The 23,745-nt window shown below is 42.4% G+C and overlaps 1 protein-coding gene across 8 annotated transcripts in view; it reads right to left on the reverse strand.

Annotated features, from left to right (window-relative positions):
- srrm3 (serine/arginine repetitive matrix 3) overlaps window positions 1-23,745 on the reverse strand; it is a 183,664-nt gene that overhangs the window by 84,764 nt on the left and 75,155 nt on the right. The window contains exon 1 of one of the 8 annotated variants that reach the window (XM_078422708.1): window positions 6,280-6,324. The exons of the other annotated variants lie outside the window; for them this stretch is intronic. The gene's annotated coding sequence lies outside the window, so the exon portion shown is untranslated. Of the gene's footprint in view, window positions 1-6,279; window positions 6,325-23,745 lie in introns of those variants that run through there. 8 annotated transcript variants of the gene reach the window in all.

Consider the following 23,745-nt stretch of genomic DNA (forward strand, 5'->3'; position numbering starts at 1 on the left):
CATCATCGTTCCATCATTATCTGTGGGTCTAAGACCTACAATAACCTGCGCAAATGCATTGTGTTAACACCTTTACAACCAGGACTGCTGGAGTTCAAGAAAGTTGCTCACCGCCATCTTCTCAACTGCAAGTAGGGATGGAGAGTAGACATTGGCTTTGCCAGTGATATCGACCTACCCCCCCCCCCCAAATGATTAAAACAAAACAGGGGACCTGGCAACAATTTCTCTAGATTTGCAATTCACAAAGTAAGTGCCAATCACATTTAGCAATTAGGATTTTTATAAGATTAATTTTGTGATGCACATAAACATGGTGCTATGAGAAATAATTTCCAGGCCTTTAGCTTACGTGTTACTTTACGTGTTATGTTTACGTGTGAATTCCAGTGAAACTGTACAACCTGGGATAGGAGTCCAGAGGAGTGTTTACAAATGAATTTCACAAATTATCTTCAGCTGAACTGTTGATAGTAAACTGTGTAAATTGTGCGGAACACAAGATCTATATGTAGTGATGTAATGTAGCATTAAAATGCAATGTTCCATTGATAAACTGCCACCAAGACACAGAAATGATGCAAGATATTTGTGGCACTCTTCTCTCCACAAACAATAAACAATGTTAAAGGTTATTACCACCAATTTATAAACTGCACATACACTAATGGATCCATCACATTGCATCAGTCCATCTTTCCTTCTAATTTAAATCAGACATCAAACAGGTAAACATAGCTCTATGAGCCACTATCTAACTAAAAAGATAAATTAAGAATTTGTGACAATAGATGTGAGGAGAATGGATTTCTATACCCATTGCTGCAAGATCAATCCGTACTCAATTACATAGAGCATGTAAACTTCCTATTTTGAAGCATCGTTTAAACTTTCTCGTTCCTGCTCGCCGGACCTGGAACATCTAACTATCTTATGCCGACCATTCTACCTACCCCGGGAGTTCAGCTCGGTGATCATCACAGCCGTCTATATCCCACCGCATGCGGACACCGACGTGGCACTGTCGACCCTACACGATTTGTTGTGTCAACACCAAAACAAGAACCCTGATGCGGCTGTGCTGGTGGCTGGAGACTTCAATAGGGGAAATCTCAAAAAGGTCATGCCCAACTTCTACCAACACATCACGTGTGTCACCAGGGGGGAAAGAACTTTGGACCACTGCTACACGCCGTTCAGGAAAGGCTACAAGGCCGTTTCTCTCCCTCCTTTTGGGAAATCTGACCACGCTGCCATTTTCCTGCTGCCGGAGTACAAACAACGGATAGTACGGGAAGCGACAGTGACGAGGGACGTAAAGCGGTGGGCTGACCATTCAGAGGCCATGCTGCAGGATGCACTGAGCGAAGTCGACTGGAACATGTTCCAAGCAAGTTCCAGAGACGTAAATGAGTTTGCGGAAGCGGTTACGGACTTCATTGCCACAATAGCCGATACCATCATCCCCACTGTAAGGGTCAGTATCTTCCCTAACCAAAAACCCTGGGTGGACAGGTCTATTCGCGTGGCCTTGAATGCTCGCACCGCTGCTTACAACTCCGGCCTGGCATCCGGCAACATGGACGACTACAAGGGAGAGTCCTACCGACTGCGAAGGGCAGTGAAGGATGCAAAAAAGAGGTACCGGGACAAGATGGAGTCACAGATGGAGCAGCAGGACACCAGGCGCCTTTGGCAGGGGCTACGGACTATAACTAGCTACAGGTCCAGCACCCCCTCAACCGGAAGTGCCGGCTCCTCCTTAGCTGATGACCTGAACTCTTTTTACGCACGGTTTGAGACGGGTAACACCACCAGCTCGCCGTCTAAAAACAGCACCGAAGGGGCGCTGGCTAGCAAGGCTGGAGGGGGATCCACCGCCGGGGATGTGCACACATTCTCGGTGTCCGAGCATGAGGTGAGGTGGGCTCTGACGCGTGTGAACACGAGGAAAGCTGGAGGCCCAGATGGTATATCTGGGCGAGTACTAAAGTCTTGTGCTACTCAGCTTGCTCCAGTGCTCACCACAATATTCAACCTCTCCTTGGCAAAGTCCGTGGTCCCTGCATGCTTCAAAAGATCCATCATTGTACCGGTGCCAAAGAATGCCTCTCCAGCGTGTTTGAATGACTACCGACCGGTGGCCCTCACCTCGGTTGTCATGAAATGCTTTGAGAGGCTAGTCAAGAAGCACATCTGCGCCCTCCTTCCTCGCAACATGGACCCACTACAGTTCGCATACCGTCCGAACAGGTCCATGGATGATGCGGTCTCCCAGGTTCTACACACCGCTCTCTCTCATCTGGACAGCCAGGGGGGCTATGTGAGGATGCTGTTCATTGACTTTAGTTCAGCATTCAACACAATAGTCCCCAGCAGACTGGTTGAGAAGCTGCTGGAACTGGGGCTTAGCACCCCTCTGTGTGCCTGGGTCCTGGACTTTCTCACTGCCAGGCCCCAAGTGGTCAGGATGGGGGAACACACATCTAGCTCCCTCACCCTGAACATAGGATCCCCCCAGGGCTGCGTCCTTAGCCCCCTACTGTACTCCCTGTACACACATGACTGTGGGGCCAGGTTCAGCTCAAACTCCATCATCAAGTTTGGTGATGACACTGTGGTGGTGGGCCGGATCTCCAACAACGATGAGAAGACCTACCGGGAGGAGGTGGCTGATCTGGCACTCTGGTGTCAGGACAATAGCCTCCTCTTGAATGTCACTAAAACAAAGGAGCTGATTGTGGACTTCAGAAGGGCTAAACATCCAAGGATGTACACGCCACTGGAGATAAATGGGTCTATTGTGGATAGGGTGAGCAGTTTCAAATACTTGGGAGTCCGCATCGCAGAGGATCTGACGTGGGCAACGCACATTGCCGCACTGGTGGGTAAGGCTAAGCAGCGCCTTTACCACCTTAGACAACTGAGGAAATTCAGAGTGTCGCTGAGGATCCTTCATTGCTTCTATTCTGGGGCTGTAGAGAGCATCCTGTCCGGCAACATTACAGTCTGGTTTGGGAACAGCTCTGCCCAGGAAAGGATGGCCCTGCAGAGAGTAGTGCGTTCGGCAGAACGCACCATGGGAACTACACTCGTCCCCCTGCAGGACCTATACATCAGGAGGTGCAGATCCAGAGCAAGCAAGATCATGAGGGACCCCTGCCACCCCAGTAACGGACTGTTCCAGATGCTACGATCAGGCAAACGCCTCCACTGTCACGCTGTGAAAACGGAGAGGATGAGACGGAGCTTCTTCCCACAGGCCATCAGGACTGTCAACTTTTATAACCCCAGAGACTAAATTTTTGTCGACACTTTTTGTGCTATGTTTAGTAACTTATTAACTTTATTTATATGCTGTAAGTGTAATTCTTTTTGTGCACAACCCGCTGGCATTGCCACTTTCATTTCACTGCACATTGAGTATGTGTATGTGACAAATAAATTTGACTTGACTTGACTTATTCAGTTCTTCTCAGTGAAGGGAGTGTTTTTTTCCTTTGATTTTGCAGCAAAATCGCTGCTGTATAAACTTTATTTTTAGTTCATATCTGGCATTACTTCATTAAAAAAATCCAGAAACCTGCAATGTTTATAAAGAATTTATTACTAGGCCATTTAGAACGGAGATGAGGAAGAACTTTTTCAGTCAGAGGGTGGTGAAGTTGTGGAATTCTCTGCCTCAGAAGGCAGTGGAGGCCAGTTCGTTGGATGCTTTCAAGAGAGAGCTGGATAGAGCTCTTAAGGATAGCGGAGTGAGGGGATATGGGGAGAAGGCAGGAACGGGGTACTGATTGAGAGTGATCAGCCATGATCGCATTGAATGGCGGTGCTGGCTCGAAGGGCTGAATGGCCTACTCCTGCACCTATTGTCTATTGTCTATTGTCTATAATTACTGAGACTTTCTGAAAGTCTTAATATTATAATTCTTTAACTTAGCCAATATTGTAAATAAGACTATTATTTGATCTTAAGCTGAGATGTATCTGAAAAAAGACATTCTTGAACCTACCAGATCCATGAGTCAATGTACCTGCACTTTGTTTTGAAATTAAATTTGCCTTACATGATCTGAGTTAGCATTTGAAATCTGGCAGAAATTAACTGCAGTTTTTCCTATCAAATATGGCATTAGTGCATTGCTAAACTCAAGAAAATATGGCACCAGCAGTCTACTATATACGACCATACCTGCCACCAATCTTCCACAACACAACCCAACATATCAACACACTGCTCTACATTATCAAACATGGCATGAACGCACTGCTGCACATTCCTGAATCTGGCATTTATGTACTGCATCACATCAATACTCTGTCACATATTAATTAGCCTGGCATAAGTATACTTATGCACCTCACTGGAAGAGGAGGCAGATCATTATTATGCAGCACCAGCCAGGCATTCGATGCATTGTCCTGCATTATTAAACAATACTTAATGCACTGCTAATCCCTATCAAACATGGCATCACAATTCTGCTACACACAATGAAAACTGGTGTAAATGCATTACTATTTCGCACCATTCTGGCACCAATACACTGCCATGGATCTCCAACCTGACAGGATTCTGCTGCTACATATCACCAAACATGCCAGCAACATATTGACAAGCATCACCAAAGCTGGGATCAGCACATTGCCATACAAAAAAAACCAGATCTGACATCAATGCACAATGGCACTTCATTAAACCTGGTGCCAGCAGTCTGGTGCCTATTACCAAATCTGGCACCAATACACTGCTACACAACAGCAACACTGACATCAGCACTTACCTATACATTTTCAAACCTGACATCCATGCACTACTAGATGTATACTGAATCTGGAATGAGTACAAAGCTATACCTAACAAAGCTGGCATAACTTCATTACTACACATCACCAAACTGAGCATTAATGAACATAAATATCATAAAACAGTGGCAGGAATATATTGCTACTTATCATAAAAGCAGGCATCAGCAGACAGCTACACATCATCAAACCTGGCACTGGCATTATGCTGCACATTATCAAACCAAGAATCAATGCACTGCCATGCATTATCAAAGTTGGCATCAGCACACTGCTGCACATCACCAAACTTGACCTCAGCATGTTGCTCCCCATCACTAAAGCTGCAATGAGGCCATCCTCAAAGCTACCATAACTACATTGCGACACATCAACAAAATAGGAATCAGAACAGTGGTACATATCCCCAAACCTGACATTAATGCAGTCTTACACGTTATCAAACATGACATGAATACACTGCTGCACTTCACAAAAAACTGGCACCAATGAACTGTTACATCTCATCAATTACGGCACCAGTGATCATAATCATCAGAAAATGTACAGGGAATGGAAAATGACAATAGACAGTAGACAATAGGTGCAGGAGGAGGCCATTCGGCCCTTCGAGCCAGCACCGCCATTCAATGTGATCATGGCTGATCATTCTCAATCAGTACCCCGTTCCTGCCTTCTCCCCATACCCCCTGACTCCACTATCCTTAAGAGCTCTATCGAGCTCTCTCTTGAATGCATTCAGAGAATTGGCCCCCACTGCCTTCTGAGGCAGAGAATTCCACAGATTCACAACTCTCTTACTGAAAAAGTTTTTCCTCATCTCAGTTCTAAATGGCCTACCCCTTATTCTTAAACTGTGGCCCCTTGTTCTGGACTCCCCCAACATTGGGAACATGTTTCCTGCCTCTAACGTGTCCAACCCCTTAATAATCTTATACGTTTCGATAAGATCTCCTCTCATCCTTCTAAATTCCAGTGTATACAAGCCTAGTCGCTCCAGTCTTTCAACATACGACAGTCCCGCCATTATATAAGAGACTTACTACATGCGTCTCAACTTAATCAGATACGACAGAGCAGGATAATAATTTTGGAAATAAATTTATCAATGTGATCTATCTCTCCCCCACTCACTTTCCAACTTTAACTTCTTTCTCCCTTCTGACAAAGGGTCTCTGACAGAAACATTAACTGTTTCTCTCACCACAAATTCTACATGATCTGCTGAGCGTTCCCAGCATTTTCCAATTTTTATCTGGCTGCAAATATCTGTATCCTCCTCACTCCTTGCCTTCTCTCTCCTCCTCTTTTATTTCATCTGCAAATTTGGCTACAGCACATTCATTTCCTTCCTCTACATCACTAACATATTTTGCAACCAGCTATAGTCATATCACTGATGCCTGTGGGATCCCACTGGTTACAAGGTGTCAACCTAAAAATGACAATTCTCCCTCAATGCTGATATATTACCTTTAGTACCATGAGATCATATCTTGGTGGGTAACCTTTTTTTGTGGCACTGCTCCCGTTGCCTATTGAATATCCATATAAATTACATTCACCAGTTCCCCTCTATCCATTCTGGTCTATATTTTCACACTCTAATAATTTGTCAAACACAAATTCCCTTTCATTAGGCTACTGCCAAACTGTGGGTCCTTGTACATTAAAACACATTGCTGCACATCACCAAACATGGCATCAGCAGTCTGCTATAAATTATCAAATGTGGCCCCATTCTTGCTAGCATCACCAAAACTACACTAACACACCAATTCTGGCAAAACAAAAAATTACCAAATGTGACACCATTCTTGCTAACATCACCAATACAGCATTAACACACCAAGTCTATCAAAACACATGAACCCTTCACGCAGGTTATTCCGTCTGACCTTTGGGCAGAGGAAACATTAAAGAAATTCATTGGATTTGGTAGCTCAGAAGGTCATCTACTGTGTCTTCTTCCACTTTGACGGTCACATATTCCAAAAGGATTCGGTGCTGTTGAGTGATTCTAAAAATCAATTGTTATCAATTACTTGAAAGCACACAGATGTGAGGCCAGATGGTGGACAATGTTGGGAACCAAATATCTACAGTCTCCTTAAGTATAAGAGACTTACTACATGCGTCTCAAATTAATCAGATACTACAGAGCAGGATAATAATTTTGGAAAGAAATTTATCAAATTTGCATTTTAATGCATCAGTGCTATCTGATTGTTTTGTCCCCGCCAAGGGATAGAACGTGTAAATTGAAGCTGCTGGTTCTTAATTATACAAGGGACCTGGCTGTGCAGACTGCTAAAATATAACCTCATGCAATAATGATGGCAGGTTTTCAGAGAAATGTGTCTGCTCATAAACCTGTCTCAGAAAAATTGTTTTGCTTGTCTTGTGCCAACAGAATTTCAAGAAATGTATTTAAATTACCGTTTTTGTGGGATTCATGCCAAGACGAAATTCAATCTGTCATGTTATTGGTAACGATTCCCCTGTTTCATCCCAATTGAAAAAGATAAATTCAAGCAGAGGCACAAAATTCTGGAAAAACACAGTGGGCCAGGCAACACCTCTGCAGAAAATGGATAGGTGATGTTTGAGGTCATGAAGGGTCACCTATCCATTTTCTCCAGAGATGCTGCCTGACCCACTAAGTTACTCTAACATTTTATGGCAATCTTTGGTATAAATCAACATCTGCAGTTTTTTTTTTATTACAAGAGAAATTCAACCTACATTTCAAGGGCGAATACACTGACGCATTGTCAGTTCGGGAGCTGGTTATTTTGAATCTTGTCACACAATCAATCACATTTAGCAGTAGATTCACAGTGGGCTTGTTTACCCAATAGGAAAAGTTGTATACTTCTTAATCTATCTGAAGAGGGAGCAGTCTTGAGGAGATGCAAGAGAGGGTGGCAAGAAGCAGTAACTGGGAGAATAAAAGAATGGTTCAAATGTTCCAATTGACGGAAATTACTAGTCAATAGAAAACTGGTGGGAAGAGAATGCGAAATGCAAGAAATTGAGATAACCTTAATAAAGGGAAATGTTTGGTGGGCACTATGAAGATATAAATCTTAAATACAGTAAATGGGGAAAACATAAATGGGAGAAGTTGAAGAGGATGACAGTACAGTAAATAGGTGATTTAAGAAGAGCAGAGAATGAGAGAAGCAGACAGACATATCATAAGGAAAAAAGAATGAAGAGCATGGAAAGGCCACCTGCCGCTTTGAGCTTGCTCTGCCTTTATCAAGAACATAGACACAAAATGCTGGAGTAACACAGCAGGACAGGCAGCATCTCTGGAGAGAAGGAATGGGTGACGTTTCGGGTCGAAACCCTTCTTCAGAACATGATTGATTTTCTATCCAGCTCCATGTTCCTGCATTATTCCTATATCGCTTGATTTCCTTAATATCCCGAAACTTTTTGATCTTTGTTTTGAATGAAATCAATCACTGAGTCACCAGAGCCTCAAGGGTAGAGAAATCCAAAAATACATCACCATCAACTTGAAATAGTTTTTCTTGACTAAGTCCTCAAGAACCTACTCCTTAGTTTGACATTGCAATCCCCAGTTCTAGACTCAGAAGAGTGTAATCCCCAGTTCTAGACTCCTCAGGCAGGGGAAACACCCTCCTTTCATCTACCCTGTGGGGCCTGTAAGAATTTTGAAAGATTCAACAAGATCACTTCTTATTCTTTTAAACTCTAGAAAATACAGATCTTCGCAATATATTTTCTTCTGGCTTACCCCCTACCATAGAAACCATTCACATTGAGAATTTCATTGTGCCTTGTCACATGTGATAATAAAGTATTCCATTCCATTCCATTCTGGTGAATCTTTGTTGAAATACCCCTAGAGCAAGTGTTTCATTTATAAATCAATGAGACCAAAACTTTACACAAACACTCTCATACAAGGACATCTCAATCCCATTGAACATCAACACTTCCCAATTTGGCAACATTTAAAAATACTTGTGAAGTGGATGACTTCACATTTTTCTCCATTATATTCTTTCTGCCAGGTTCATAAGTTCATGTTCTAGGAGCAGAAATAGGCCATTCGGCCCATCAGGAGACCATTCTTGAATGACCATTCTCAACTAATCCTTGATTAGTACAGGTATCAGAGGCTATGGGGGGGGGGGGGGGGAGATGGCAGGAGAATGGGGTTAGGAGGGAGAGATAGATCAGCCATGATTGAATGGCGGAGTAGACTTGGTGGGCCGAATGGCTGAATTCCTCTCCTATCCCTTGTGACCGTGTGACCTTATGAAGTCTACTCTGCCATTTAATCATGGCTGATCTATCTTTCCCTCTCAACCACATTCTCCTGGCTTATCCCCATAACCCCTGACACCCTTACGAATCAAGAATCTGTCAATCTCTGCCTTAAAAATATCCATTGACTTGGCCTCCACAGCTGTCTCTGGCAATGAATTCCACAGATTCACCACCCTCTGAATAAAGAAAGGGTGGTCCATTCACTTGGCTATTACCCTGTCACTTAGCTTACTTATATCTCGTTGAACACTCTTTACATTTTTTTCCTTACAATCACAGCTTGTTTTAGATGATTAGCAAATTTCAAAATCTGGCATTGTCATCATCAGCAAATAGCCTTAGAAGAAAAGGAGAACTTCTTCTCCTTTTGTTGAATAGAAGTTGAATAGAGGTCAACTTCTCTGCATCAGCGAGACCAAACGCAGGCTCGGCGATCGTTTTGCTCAACACCTTCGCTCAGTCCGCCTTAACCAACCTGATCTCCTGGTGGCTGAGCACTTCAACTCCCCCTCCCACTCCCAGTCTGACCTTTCTATCATGGGTCTCCTCCAGTGCCATAGTGAGGCCCACTGGAAATTGGAGGAACAGCACCTCATATTTCGCTTGGGCATCTTACAGCCCAGCGGTATGAACATTGACTTCTCCAACTTTAGATAGTTCCTCTGTCCCTCTCTTCCCCTCACCCTTCCCAGTTCTCCCATTGTCTTCCTGTCTCCACCTATATCCTTTCTTTGTCCAGCCCCCCAGGCATCAGTCTGAGGAAGGGTCTTGACCCGAAACGTCACCCATTCCCTCTCTCCTAGATGCTGCCTAACCTGCTGAGTTACTCCAGCATTTTGTGATACCTTATAATAAAAGGACGTACCTTTAGAAAGGAGATGAGAAGGAATTTATTTTGTCGGCCAGTGGGGACTCTGTGAAATACATTGCCACAGATGGCTGCTGTGTCCAAGTCAATGGATATTTTAAGGTGGAAATTGACAGGTTCTTTATTAGTAAGGGTGTCAGGGGTTATGGTGCGAAGGCAGTAGAATGTGGTTGAAAGGGAAAGATAGATTACGTGATACTTGGACTAATAAAAAGAATCAAATAAAATTAATAAAGAAAATAAAGAAATAAACAAGAGCATATATATAGTGCCTTCCACACCAATTTCCAGTGAATAAGAATTTTTTAACATTGTAGGAACAAGGAACTGCAAATGCATATTTATTTTTAAAAAAAGACACAAAGTGCTGGAATAACTCAGTGGGTCAGGCAGCATCCCTGGAGAACATGGATAGGTGACTTAGAACATAGAACAAAGAACAGTATGCCCTATACTCACATCTCTTCAATTATTTTGTCTCACACCTTTGTTTCATATCTAGCCTTTGTCCAACCATCTAACTATTAACCCCTCCCCCCTCCACCACAACCCCACCTGTGTTCACCAAAATGAGATCACTAACAACTAAGTCAAGCTGAAAACACAGATTAGAATTAGTCCTTCGATAAAGCATGCTTTGACCTGCCTCCTGTCTTATAGCTTTCTTCTCCCCTCCTCCCTCCCACAATCAGGCTGGAGAAGGGTCCCAACCCGAAACATCACCTATCCATGTTCTCCAGGGATGCTGCCTGACCCGCTGAGTTACTCCAGCACTTCCAGTCTTTTTTTAAAAAACACATTTGTGTGAGGTAGAAAGTACAGAAGCCAAACTATGTTCAGCAATGTCCAGTAAATAACAATAAAAGAAAACAGATCACCTGTTTTACTAATGCTTCTGAGAGAGAAAATTTGGCTTGAATGCATGTGACCTTCCCAGCTGTTTATCGAAAAGACCTTCATGATCTTTCTTGCCCACCCCTACCATAGAGACCATTCACATAGAGAAATTCACTGTGCCTTGAAGTGAAACCTTGACCTAACATCTCAATTGCAATTTGGTTCCTCCATCAGTTATAGAGGTATGGTGTCATATAGCACAGAAACAGGCCTTTCAGCCCACCATGCCCATGCCAACTATCAAGTACCCATCTTTACTAGTCCCACTTACCAGCACTTAGTCCAGATCCTTCTATGCCTTGGCATTTCATACTCATCCTGATAGTTATTAAGTGTTGAGTTTAGAGATACAGCACGGAAACAGGCCCTTCGGCCCACTGAGTCCACACTGATCAGTGACCCCCATACACTTACACTATTCTACACACACTAAGGACAATTTTACATTCATAATAAGCCAATTAACTTACAAACCTGTACGTCTTTGGAGTGTGGGAGGAAACCAAAGATCTCGAAGAAAAGCCAAGCAGGTCACGGGGAGAATGTACAAACTCCATACAGACAAGCACCCATAGTCAGGATCGAACCCAGGTCCCTGGCGCTGTAAGGCAGTAGCTCTACCGCTATGCCACCGTGCCACCCCCATGTTATGAGAGTATCAGATTCCACCAGTTAGATTGAAGACTGTTGGGAGTCAGGCTAATTTTTTAGAACTGCCTAGGAAATTGGCCAGAAGAAAGAAAACAACTGGTGTATTACAGGGTTATATTGAGGGGGAGGGAAGTGGAGGATGTATTTTGGAGCTAGCATGACTTAATCTATTTCCATAGCTTGGATTTATGAGTGTGGTCTACTTGACCAGATGCAACAAGAAGGTGAATCAAAAATGATGTTACATACGATGTGACTTAGTTAAACAAACATTTAATGAAATATTAGATTTCACAAGGCGAGAATACTTCATTGGAGAAGTAAACAAATCATATCAATTCAAGTGGATTCAAGTACCAAGAGATAAAACAGAGAGATCAGGCAGAAAAAACCACATTTTTCATTGTCTCTGTTAGATCTTGCTGCCATATTAATTGAGGCCAGTTTCTACTCTAACAAAATTCAGCAGGAAAGGCACATCAATTGGTAGATTTGGGATTATTTCAACATCATTGAACTGTTTTCAATCTAAATTATACTGGAGTAACCAACCATTTCCTTTCCTTCTCTGCTGACAAGTGAAATGAGATGCACTTATGCACCATTTGTGGCTGCACTTTTCCAATTTTGCAAATCGTAGGGCTTGATTACAAGCTACTAAAACAGATTTACTAGTCAACTGGCCTTCCATGAAAAAAAAAATATCACATCAAAGAGCATGCTTTTAAAATAGCTTTTGCTTCTTTTTCTGCTCCTTCACAGAACAGGCTGAATATGAAAAAGATCAATCTCAACATCCATTGCATTTATGGATATTGACACTGACATTATTTTCATTGATGCAGAGCTTGGTTACCCAATCTGAGCCTGGCAGAGACAGACCACGCATCAGATTTGGGTGGGTTGGGTGTGAGTGCTGACTCAATGTTCAGCCTCAGGTTGGATGCAACCCACCAACCAGGTCTTTTGCCCGTTAGAATGATAAACTGAAGCAACCACGTGTATATTTTGCCACAAGGTTAATTCCCGGAATGGCGGATCTGTCATACGTTGAAAGACTGGAGTGACTGGGCTTGTATACACTGGAATTTAGAAGGGTGAGAGGGGATCTTATTGAAACATATAAGATTATTAAGGGATTGGACACGCTAGAGGCAGGAAACATGTTCTCGATGTTGGGGGAGTCCTGAACCAGGGGCCACAGTTTAAAAATAAGGGGTAGGCCATTTAGAACGGAGATGAGGAAAAACTTTTTCACTCAGAGAGTTGTGAAGCTGTGGAATTCTCTGCCTCAGAAAGCAGTGGAGACCATTTCTCTGGATGCTTTCAAGAGAAAGTTAGATAGAGCTCTTAATGATAAGGAGTCATGGGATATGGGGAGAAGGCAGGAACGGGGTACTGATTGTGCATGATCAGCCATGATCACGGTGAATGGCGGTGCTGGCTCGAAGGGCCGAATGGCCTACTCCTGCACCTATTGTCTATTGTCTATTGCTCTGTCACACAATAAAATCATGGCTAGCCTTTTAAAACTGTGGCATGTCCCTGCACAAACCTCATATCTCTTGATTCAATAAATGTTGGTCTCTGTTTTCACTGAATAAAATATTCATATTTTAGTTCTGAATTGCCAACACCTTACTTTGAAACTGCAAAATATATTCACCATGAACCTGTCTTCATTGATGGGTTGGCTGTGGAGAGAGTGAACAATTTATAGTTTCTGGACATACATGCCTTTGAAGCTCTGTCCTATGCCCAACACATTGATGCAATCATAAAGAAAGCCCACCGGCACCTCTATTTCCTTAGAAGATTAAGGAGATTCGATGCGTCAGCAGACGTTCTCCTGAATATCTATAGGTGCACAGTGGAGAGTATATTAATTGGTTATATCATGGCATGGTTCAGTAACTTGAACATCTAGGAAGGAAGGAAATTACAAAAAGTGGTGGACTGGTACTGGTACTGATTACCCCACATAAAAGGGATCTATAGGAAGCGATGCCTCAAAAAGGCAGCCAGCATCATTAAAGACCCACAGCACACTGGCCACACTCTCATTTCATTCCTTCCATCCAGAAGGAACAGGAGCATGAAAGCCATGATCATCAAGTTCAGGAATAGCTTCTTCCCAACAACCATCAAGCTCTTGAACACTACACAACAATAACTAATGAACTATGGACTGTCTTTGGTTGCACTAAGGACTCTGGGGTTCTTTCGATACAAGAACTGGTGTTATTAATTAACTGTTTTTTTTTGTTTATTCCATACTATCTATGTGTATTGTGTCATTGGTCTGTTAGGCTGCTGAATTTCATTGTTCCATTGTCGGCACATATGGCAATTAAACGCTCCTGACTCTTGACTTATTGTAGCAAATGAGATGCAAACTGTGACAGAGATCAAAAGTATTAGCCTGGAAGGCTCCTGAGGCTAAGAAGCTGAGAGTGACTATGACAGTAACCCCCATGGGTAAAGTTGGATTTTAAATCATGGGATCTGACATCTCAGTGAGAGATAAAGAAGGTAGTCTGAGACGAAGATAGACACAAAATGCTGGAGTAACTCAGCGGGACAGGCAGCATCTCTGGAGAGAAAGAATGGGTAACATTCTTCTCTCCAGAGATGCCGTGTGTCCCGCTGAGTTTCTCCAGCAATTTGTGTCTATCTTTGATTTAAACCAGAATCTGCAGTTCTTTCCAACACAATTTAGTTGAGTAGTGGTCCTTTCCAAAATAAAACTTAATGGGGAAAAGGCATCTTAAAAACTTGCCAGTACTGTGAGTTAACATAACTGCAGATTCTTTTCAGTGTAGTAAGGTTAAAAATCATTTTTTAGTAGATTTAGTGTTAGTACATTTGGGATGTTAAATTCTGCCAAAATTCCGATCTGGATCTGTATGCAAATTCACTGGTTTGAACTGAATATTTTTTTACTAAATCTCAACAGCATGGCTTTTTCTGGAACTGATCTTCTAAGTCTCAAACTTTCAGGCTTTGAATGTAAAGTTGACTTGGGGAAAGCTTCTTAATAGTCAAACCTCTCAGGGTTGGTACTGAATCTCATTGTCATTTATCTGCTTTGATTTTTATGAAATGCGTGCTGTCTGAGCAATGACTACAGGGGCCGCAGTTGAGTTTGGAAGTTGGAGAACAGATGAGGGAGTGCAATTAATCTACACAAAGTGGTATGACTCCCATCGCCATTTAGGTTAATGATCTACTGATGTTAATGTAATTTTCTTGCATTAAAGATCTAACTACCTGAAACTGGTTCCATGAATGACTAATGACCTTGATCTGATTGTATTTAAAAATAAATATTGCACCTGAAATTTGATCCGCTAACGGGGAAGGTACTGCATTAATCAAAAGAGTGAAGAATGTTTCATTGTCACATGCACTGGGACCAATACAACATTTATTAATGGATCCCTCACCTGCGTCTCTTCTGCGTCCATAGTTCTGCTCTCACTCCCTCTCCCCCTAGACGCAACAAGGATAGAGTTCCCCTGATCCTCACCGTTCACCCCATCGGACTCCGCATCCAACATATCATCCTGTGACATTTCCTTCACCTCCAACCAAATCCCAGCACTAGTCACATCTTCCCATCTCCACCCTTTTCCATTTAGAGAACACTCCCTCCACCTTTCTTTGGTTCACTCATTCCTTCACACCCAAACCACTCACTCCTCAGGTAGAAACATAGAAACATAGAAAATAGGTGCAGGAGTAGGCCATTCGGCCCTTCGAGCCTGCACCGCCATTCAATATGATCATGGCTGATCATCCAGCTCAGTAACCTGTACCTGCTTTCTCTCCATACCCCCTGATCCCTTTAGCCACAAGGGCCACATCTAACTCCCTCTTAAATATAGCCAATGAACTGGCCTCAACTACCTTCTGTGGCAGAGAATTCCACAGACTCACCACTCTCTGTGTGAAGAAATGTTTTCTCATCTCGGTCCTAAAAGACTTCCCCCTTATCCTTAAGCTGTGACCCCTGGTTCTGGACTTCCCCAACATCGGGAACAATCTTCCCGCATCTAGCCTCTCCAATCCCTTAAGAATTTTATATGTTTCAATAAGATCCCCCCTCAGTCTTCTAAATTCCAGCGAGTATAAGCCTAGTCTATCCAGTCTTTCTTCATATGAAAGTCCTGCCATCCCAGGGATCAATCTGGTGAACCTTCTCTGTACCCCCTCTAAGGCTAGAATGTCTTTCCTCAGATTAGGAGACCAAAACTGTACACAATACTCCAGGTGCGGTCTCACCAAGGCCCTGTACAACTGCAGCAGAACCTCCCTGCTCCTATACTCAAATCCTCTTGCCATGAATGCTAACATACCATTCGCTTTCTTCACTGCCTGCTGCACCTGCACGCTTGCTTTCAATGACTGGTGCACCATGACACCCAGGTCACGTTGCATCTCCCCTTTTCCTAATTGGCCACCATTCAGGTAATACTCTGTTTTCCTGTTCTTGCCACCAAAGTGGATAACCTCACATTTATCCACATTATCCATATTGCATCTGCCATGCATCATTCCTCTGCAGCTGCAAGAGATGTAACAGCAATCCTTAAACCTCCTCCTTCGCCTCCATTTCGGGACCCCAGCAGTCCTTCCAGGTGAGACAGAGCTTCTCCTCTGACCACATTTACTGCATTCAGTATTCCAAATGTGGGCTCCTGTACATTGGCGAGATCAAGCGTAGACTTGGTGACCGCTTTGCCGAACACTTGCGCTTGGTCCACCAATGACTACCGAATCTCCAGCTTGTTAACTATTTTAACACCCCTTCCCATCCCCATACTGACCTTTCCGTCCAGGATTCCCTCCATTGCCAAAGTGAGGTCCCATGCAAACTGGAGGACGAGCACCTCATATTCTGCCTGGGTAGTTTATAATCCAGTGGTATGAACATTGAATTTTCCAATTTTAAGAACCTCCCCCTTTCACCCCCCTCCCCCCCTCTCCTGCTCTTCCCTCCCCCTCTCCTCTCACCCCCATCCCCTGAAACCTGGCTGACCTCGCTCTGGTTTTCCCCTCTCCCCCTCCATCTGTACCATTTACATTGGACACACAATTCGCAACTTTTCTACCCCTCAGCGTAACAATTCACAACTTTATCCTCTCGGGCCTACGCCCATCTCCTCAACTCTGGCCTTTATCCAACAATCGGCCTCTCAAATAAGCCCTTACCTGTGTTCATCTATTGCTAGCCATACTCTGTCCTGCCTCTCCTCTTTTCCATCTTTCTTTCCCGCCCCCTCTACAAATCAGTCTGAAGAAAGGTTCTGAACCAAAATGTTACCGACCCATATTCTCCAGGGATGCTGCCTGTCACGCTGAGTTACTCCAGCATTTCGTGTCTATCTTTGGTATAAACCAACATCTGCATTTCCTTGATATCACAATGAGACCTTTACTTGCTGCAACATTACAGGCAGACCAATGCAGCTAAATTACAATAAATGCACGTTAAATAACAATACAATAAATTATCATTTGTACTAGGTAACCAGACTAAAACAGTGCAAGCTGAAGTGCGTGGTGCAACCTCATACAAAGCCCATAGTCGTTCGCTGAGACAGGGTTATGGTTAGGGTTGTGCAGGGACCTCATGATTAATAAGAAGCTGTTCTTGAAACTAGAGATAATGATTCTCAGGCATCTGTACACTCTTCCTGATAGTAGCAACAAGATGAGAGTGTGGGTTTTGTCAATGATGGTATTAGCGAGTGTGGGTGGTTTGGGTCAATGATGGTATTAGCTGCCTTCCTGAGGCAGCACTTCCTGTAGTGTCCTTCAATGATGGGGAAGTCAATACACATTATTGACCAGGCAATGTCCACCAAATTCCGCAACTTCTTTCATTCTTCGGCATTCAACTTACTGAACCAGCTTAATGACATCTTTGCTGATAACTAATACTGAACACAATACTTCCAATATGACCCCACCAATGTCTTGTACAACTGTAACCCAACTCCTCTACTCAATACCCTGACTGATGCCAATGTACCAGAAGCCTTCACGACCTCCCTATCTTCCTGTGATGCCACTTTCAGGGAAGTATGTACCTGTGCTCCTAGATCCCTCAGCATTATAACATTCTCCAGGGCCCTGCCATTCACTGTGAAGGTCCTGCCCAGGTTTGAACTTTGCAAAATGAACAAAGTCAATTTGTCTGAGTTTAACTACATGAACAATTCCTCAGCCCACTTGCCCAGCTGATCAAGAACCTGCTGTGATTTTTGATATCCTTGCACGTGTACTGAAATCCACTAGATATGAAAGCCCGATTAATTGTTTTCTGCAACGGTATGTTTGCCTCAGTGATCTAAGTACGAAAGCTCCCAAGTCTCTTCGTACATCAATGCTTCCTCTTGCAACACCATTTCTATAAAACAGCACTTTCGGTGTTTTCCTACTGAAATGATAATTTAACAATAAAACTGCTTAAACTAATGCAGCGCGAGCTAAAAAATCAGCAGACGATCTTCTTCTCAAAAAGATTAATATTTCAGATGAAGCCATTGCTTCAAACTCTCTGTTAATGCTGGTAATTAGTCTTGCATTAAGAGGTCATCTGAACTGCTGGGTATTTGCAGAACTATCGAGCCAAAAGAGCTAAATTTGGTAGACTACTGCAGAACTATTCCCTGCAGTATGAGGTATTTGCTCTCTCCTGCACAGCACAAAAGGATGTGAGAAAGGATGCAGAATGTAGTGTACAAATTGCAGCTGACACCAACGGCAGTGGGATTTGGCAAAAGAGCAGGGTTCTATCCTATAACATCTTTTAATGGAGTTGTGCTTTAGTGCTCATTCTGTTCATTATACAGGAGCCCTACTTTGTCATTCTCTCTGACTACTTCCATGTGGAAGGCAAAAAAAAAAAACATCTAGGAGATCCAGTTCAGCATATGAGTGAATATTATGCAGCAGGAGGCCAGAGTTGCACATTATGCAAAGGAGGCTAGAATAAGACCCCTTCAAACCTGATGTGTTCCATATTTCAACAGAACCCAGCTGAATCGAGTTACTGTCATATGCACAAATACGGTGAGGTATATGTAGAATGTAAATCTTGTTTGCAGCAGCATCACAGGTAGTCTCAGACAATCCACAAAAACATAAAATATAATAAATCTGCACATAAAGTCTGCAAGACAATAAAATGAAAAAACAACTGCAAAAAAAAAACATTTTGAAAATGCAATTAGAAAAAAGAACAAGTCCACACAGAAATCCAAGAGGCTTCTGTATCTTCTGCCCGATGGAAGCAGTGAGAAGAGTGGGAATCCTTGATGTGTAAGAAAATGACTGCAGATGCTGGTGCAAATCGAAGGTATTTATTCACAAAATGCTGGAGTAAATCAGCAGGTCAGGCAGCATCTCAGGAGAGAAGGAATGGGCGACGTTTCGGGTCGAGACCCTTCTTCTGTATGTTCAGATGGTCAAGAGCAGAGCCAATGCCATACCAGACTGAGATGCATCCTGCCTTTCTATATCGCATCTGGAGAAATTCAAGTAAATCCTTGTAGACATGCCAAGTCTTCTCAGACGGCAAAGAAAGTAAATATGCTGATGTGCTGAGTTGATCACCGTCTCAGTTTGAAGGTTGCAGATCTCTCCTGAGAAGCTGCCTGACCTGCTGAGTTACTCCAGCATTTTGTGAATAAATACGTGGGAATCCTTGATCTATGTCGCCTTCTTGAGGCAGCACTTCATGTAGGTACTTCCCATGGTGGGGAAGTTTTCATCCATGATGAACCAGGCTAAGTACACCACTCTCTGCAGCCTCTTGTTTTGTTGTGCATTGAAATTTCTATACCAGGCCATGATGCAACCAGTCAGGATACTTCCCACAGTACATCTGTAGAAGTTTGCTACAGTCTTCGTTGATGTGCCGAATCTCTTTAAAAATTGGTGCTCTATCTTGGTGATTTCATCTATTTGCTGGGCCCCAGGACAGGTCATCTGATATGTTAATACCCAAGAATTTTAAGCTTCTAACTGTCTCCACTGTCAAACCACCAATGAAAACTGGTGCACGGTGTCATGATATCCCCATTCTGAAGTCAATGATTAGTTCCTTAGTTTTGTTAATACTGAGTGAGAAGTTGTCATTGTGGCAAATTGTGGCATTCTATCGCTCGCCTGTACTCATGCTGACTCATCGTAACCTGTGGTTCAGCCACAACAGCAGTGTCATTGGTGCATTTATAGATGGCAATGGGGTAGTACTTATCGCTTACCACAATCAAGCGTATAAAGAGAGCAGAGCAGGGAGCTAAGCATCCAGCCTGTGCTGATGGCCAGTGATGGAGGAGATGTTGTCATTGATCCACACTGACTGAAATCTGTAAATGAGGAAGTCAAGGATCCAATTGCAAAGAGAGGTATCGAGGCCCATGTCTTGAAGCTTCTTCATGCGTTTGGAGGGCATGATAATGTTGAACCCCGAACTGTATTCAGTAAACATCAGCCTACTGGATGTGTTCCTGTTACCAACCTAAAATATGAAACTGTTTAACTTTTCATTGAAGAAGCCTAATAATATTTGCAGTATGTTCAGCATCTGCAGTTTGCTGGCACATTTCTAAACAAACTATGATAATCTGACATGTTCAGGACTTTGGGTGGTTTCGGAATGGCAGATTTTTCAGTGGCATCATATTTTTTCTAACAAACTAACGGAGCTTCAAGTGAGCACAGGGACTAGAGCCCCAATGTGTTGAAGAAAGTGTGGACACTGAAGTCCCAACCTGTTTAGAAGGATCATGGGAACCAGGGGTCCAGTGTGTTGAAAAGAGAACAGGATCCTAGGCCCCAACGCATTAAAAGGAGCTTGTGAACCGAGGGCCTGGAGTGTTAAAGGGAACCGCTACCAAATTATCTGAAGAAGAGTCTCGACCCGAAACGTCACCCATTCCTTCTCTCCCGAGATGCTGCCTGACCTGCTGAGTTACTCCAGCATTTTGTGAATAAATACCTTCGATTTGTACCAGCATCTGCAGTTATTTTCTTATATCTCATGAACCACAAATCAGTAGCATTGTGATCTGGGTAACCTGACTCCCCATCTGATCTAAAACATCTGGAACAAACCAGTGCTTCTCTCAATCTACTTCTAACATCATGTAGTTCTTCTACATTGCAGAACTACATGATGAACCTTTTCCACCGTAGTTGCATGTACAGTAAAATACTGATAATCACACGATGTGATTATTAACCAATCCTGATAATTTGGTTTATTCACATCGTGTGATTATCAGTATTTTACTGTACATGCAACTACGGTGGAAAAGGTTCATCTTATTTATCAAAAGGCAAGTGCTTCTCTCAATCTACTTCTAACATCATGTAGTTCTGCAATGCTCACAAAGTAGGTAGTACTACAGAAGAGATGTTTTATGCAGATGCTTAATAGCATTTTCTCAGCAGTATTTGCAGCCTGTAATGAAGGACTCCAGCTATAAAACACTTGGGTGCAGGACAATACAATTCACCACACGGTGGAGTTCTTAGCACAGGCAATGAAACAAAGAAAGCAATGGAACTGAAATTCCAGGTTAGCAAAACACTGCTGATAAGCAGAAGATGAAAAATAGCAATAGTTCAGAATGTTTTTTTAGACTCAAAGAAATAATTGCAGATGGATCCAAAACATGTTCATTTGTTACTGTGACCTGGGAGCACAGCACTTACATTTTGATCGGAATGATACTGTATGAATGCACATGCTTTTCACAGCAACATGTATCATCTTTTTGAATTCAGTTAATGTAGCCTAGTATCCTACTTGCTTTGCAATGATCTTCTTTCTTGTCGGAGAATGTTTCCAAAGGTGGTCAAAGTTATTTGGTTCCTTATTTCAAACCACAGTTCTGATTTAAAGGTGGAGTTAAGCCCTTCTCTTAAATATTTAAAAAAAAAACAATGATCCTCTTAAATATTTAAAAAATAAAACATCTCCTCAGATTTAAGCACCTGGACCTCAGATTCATTTTTGACTCTGTTGAACTAAGTCAACTTCACAGGGCACTTCACAGAAACCCCTTTAGAAGATACCTGGTATTTGACGCCAGTTGATCGAATTATGCATTTGTGGTTAACTAAGCTCATTCTACGTAACTACTGTAGTCTCAATAACTACTGCACAAAGTGTTTCACTGCCAATGAAGTACTGCACATTTTTGGATACTGCTCTTCCATGCTTCCCTGTCTGAGAGGGCAGACGGTGTTCATTTTAAGATGTGTCTGGTAAACAGCACATCTGAGGGCAGACATTTGTTCAACAATGCACTGACTTGATCATCTTGATTCAGAGTTCAAGTTCATAACTTCATTAGTTCCAGGAGCAGAATTAGGCCATTTGGCCCATCAAGTCTACTCCGCCATTCAATCATACTGATTTATCTATCTTTTCCTCGCAACCCCATTCTCCTGCCTTCTCCCCATAACCCCTGACACCCTTACTCAATCAAGAATGGGACTTGAACTCAAGGCCATCTGACAGACAATAATGTCCCATGACTCTGCCATATCAGGGCGCCATGCATCTGTCAGTTTTGAGAGCTTCTCCAGTTGTTTATCTGTGCACAGCAGCAGGCAAAAATCAGGGCTAATATGTTAATGATCTGTTAGTGCTTCTGATTCAGATTTGGGTTAGTTTATTGCCAAATGCACCGGTGTGCAATGAAATTCCTTGTTCCCATGAAGCGCAAGGAATACATGGCATACATGATATTGATAGATACAACAATAACACATTGACAAATGCAAAAAAAAGCAGAATGATGCCCTTGCAAGGGCTGAGATTTCAGATGGTCTGACCAACTAGACTGAATGACCACAATCCTGTCACCGAATCCTCTAGTGTAATTTCTGTAGGCTATTACATCCGATGCATTTAAGTTGATAATTCTGAATTTTGGATATAACACTTGGCTCACATCAAGCAGCCTTTTTGATAAAAGCTGCCAGGCATTGAGCATGTGGCAACCGCAATGTTTATAAATAAAACCATGGTTTGGAAGACTTTGGGGACATAGCAAGCAGATCAAGTGAATGGATTTCCTACAGATGTGGGAGGCTCTAGATACAAATTCAAAATGCGATTGTGGGTAGGATTGACCTACTTGTGAGAATAGCTAGAAACAACCATGCTGGGAAGATTACGAAACAATAGGTGCTTACAGCTCTCTGCTGATTCAGATAGACACCTTCTTAAATGTGACTTCCTCCCATTAAACTCTTTTATAGTTATCCAGGACCTTCATTTTCATGCCACTGACAGCAATCTCCGGATACTTTTCTTATGTTGATACGTTTATTTTTTTCTCCTTTTTAAAGTCACTTGAAGGAGTTTGTATTTCACTCTGAACTACAAAATACTGGATGTTCATGAACAGCCTAGATCAAGCCAAACAATAAGCAGGCTTAACTCCTTACTAGTGCTAATGGTTTACAATTTTCTGTGAACTTTATTTTAAAGGAAATAGTTATTATCTGTAATGCATTTCTTCAAAGGATAGAGATTCTTTTAAAAGAATATTGGATATATAATTGGGGGAAATCAATTGCAGAATGGGGATAAAGCAAGGGATTGGGCTTAAATGGAGAGTGGCATCAATATGAAAGGTTACATTTTTTTTCTGCTCTTTAATTCTCTATGTAAATGCTCAGATCATTGCCAAACATAGGCAATTTATCCAATAATTTTTTTTGAGGCTTAGCTTTTTAATATATAAACTTCAATGCTTCAGTTGGTAAGAGGTAAATATTGCAGGTTATGCAATAATGATTACTGAAATGTGATATTTTCATACGTGGTTGGAACAAAAGGTAGTTAGTTGGCTTAGAATTTATTCAGCACTTCTTTTGGAGGGGGATACTGAAACACAATTTCCTCAGGCCATTTTTATTTCCAATTATTATTCCCCATAAAAATGTCGATAACTTGAACCAAATAAAAAAATAATTAAGCACAGCAATAGATTTATTTACACCAGCCCAAATATTCATAGATTCAACAAAACAACACATGTCAACATTTTGCTGAATGTAATGATAAAATTGTTCAAACTCAGTATGCTTCATCAATTTCTTCTCACAGAGGGTAGTGAATCTCTGGAGTTCTCTGCCCTGAAAGATTATAGAGACGAGATCGTCGGAGATATTTAAAGAGA

The sequence above is a fragment of the Rhinoraja longicauda genome, chromosome 26 (assembly GCF_053455715.1).
Source record: "Rhinoraja longicauda isolate Sanriku21f chromosome 26, sRhiLon1.1, whole genome shotgun sequence".
NCBI classification, from domain to species: domain Eukaryota; kingdom Metazoa; phylum Chordata; class Chondrichthyes; order Rajiformes; family Arhynchobatidae; genus Rhinoraja; species Rhinoraja longicauda.